Raw genomic sequence first — 2,321 nt, 5'->3', positions numbered from 1 at the left:
GAGGGAGGCAGCGCCGCTGCCATCTTGGAACGGAGCAGTGTCGGTTGAAATTCTGCAAGAAGTCAGTGACAAGACAACAACCGTCCTCAAATGCTCGTTATTTGTATTATTTTGAAAAGGTACGTAATTCTATGTACTAATGCGTTAGTTAAAAAGAACTGTGTGGCAGATAGACGCATTTTAATTACCAGTATGTTTTAGTTATGTAGACTATTTATTTGGTAAACAGTAGCGTGTTAGCTTGGGTATATGTTTCAGTCTTAAGTTGTGGCTCCGTTCGAGGCACAATCCACGCCTTCTCGCTGTTGTTTACATCACCCTTTCCCATTCTAAGATGGGCGCGAGGAGAGCGGCGGTCCAGGCAGGTCACGTCGGCAATCTGTCCCGACAGCCTCCGCCTGAGGCAGGCGGCCATCTTGAAATGGGCATTCTTGAGGGGTTTCTCTAATAGTGCAAACTTCTGTCCACAGCAGTCGTTCTTGCCAGCCAACGCTTATATTTATGTCCTTTAGGACTTTGTTGCAACCCAAGACGGCGCTTTAGTTTACAACCCTTGTGCTATTTTATGTGTATACCATATGGATGCTTTATTGGTGCTTAATGTACCAGGCCCTACTCTGTCAGGGCTCAACTTTTGAAGTAGTTCATCTCTGTGTCAGTGCATGAAGTGGACATACAGACTATTCAGTGTAGCTGTCTGCTCTCAAGAAGTACCACTACTGTCCCAACTAAATGAATTGCAGCCGAGCTGAAAAGTGCAGGTACTCTCTCTTTCAATTTAAAGAATTGGAGGTACTCAGTGTCGACAGAATTGGCCCATATAAAGCACAGCTGTACACAGTCTTATTTTTTTTCAGACCACACGTGCAGAAAAAGGCACCTTTGGACAGTCAACTTGAGCCTACAGTTAGAGACAACAGCCACACAACCTCTAGCTATCTTATAAATCATGTTTTTACTGATCTCAGCTGATGTCTTGCAGTGTTCTCCAACAGTAAACTGAAGTGACGTTTTAGCCTTTGGACAGAAAGGTTGACGCTTTATAAGTTGAAATACCTTTAATTTATAAATGGTGTATGTTCCTGAGTAGGGTTGCCATCTTTCTTGGAAAAAAATACTGCCCATTTAATTACATTTTGCTATTGTGGAACAGGCAAGCGGTAGCAGGTGAAAAATAATTTGTGTAAAATGATTATTTGTTAAGATAATATTGATTCCTCTGTTTGCTCTAATATACATTCTGAAACCATGAAGACAGCTGTCAAATACTTTCCAAATGATTGAATCATATGTTTGCTATTTTAGGTTTATGTTTCAGAAGAGTAAAAGTACCAGATGTCACTGCTTATCTCAATATTTTACCAGCCTGGAGTTAAAAATAATGGCTAGGCGAGTAAAAAAAAACCAGCCAGGTGGCAACCCTTTTCCTGGATGAACCCTTCAGTAAGGTTATCAGCTAACGCCGTGTCAACAGCAACAGTGTTTCAGTCCTGGGTTTACCTTGTAGGAATATTTCTTTTAAGCTGCATTCATCAACTGGTGCAGTTGAAATGAGCCAAGACAACAACTACCAGAATGCACCATGTTGTTGACAAATTCCTATGACTGGGAATTGTTGTGCTTTGTGAAATGGGGTCATATGGTTTATCTTCGATCTGTTATGCCTTTTATCGAGTAGCACTTTGCTCTCCAGATCAGGAGACACATGGCTGTCATGGGAAATAAGAGCCTTGCATGTGATTCGCATTCACAAACCAGGGATGTATTAATTGCACTAGATTGATGTGTGAACAGGGATGTAATTTATGATGCGACCCAAGTTCTCACAGGTTGCTATGAAAATTGACCATTAAAAGGGGGAGGGAAAACATACTGCCTAATGAAATTAGCTCTCCCCGAGATTGGTTGTAAACGCAAGGATGGAGGCCTGCAGGGACAGCACACCTATGTTCGTGCATGTGCATTATCTAATGGGAAACGTTTTTTAAAAGCAGGATGTGCTCATTAAAGTGATACAGCCTGCTTTTAAAAAAGAAATGTTTCCCAATTGGGACCACAGCATCTTACACAGTGGTGTTACAAGCACTTTGACCGCCTGTGGCAGTTTCTGTGTTTGCTGCCGCATCGAAGAGCAAGGGGGATGGAATTCAGGTGAGATTTTTTCCATTTGCAGCAATTACGGGCAGGTAAGAGCGGGGAGGGAAGGCTGCCGCCCCCAAAACTTGTGCCGCCCAGGCGGACCCCCCCCACACTCCCCTTGCTATGCCACTGCCTAAAACACCACGGCCTGCTCCCATCTGAGGCCACCCCCTATGATTCCC

The sequence above is a fragment of the Lissotriton vulgaris genome, chromosome 12 (genome assembly GCF_964263255.1).
Source record: "Lissotriton vulgaris chromosome 12, aLisVul1.2, whole genome shotgun sequence".
Classification (NCBI taxonomy): Eukaryota; Metazoa; Chordata; class Amphibia; order Caudata; family Salamandridae; genus Lissotriton; species Lissotriton vulgaris.
Note: the sequence above shows the minus strand (reverse complement) of the source record.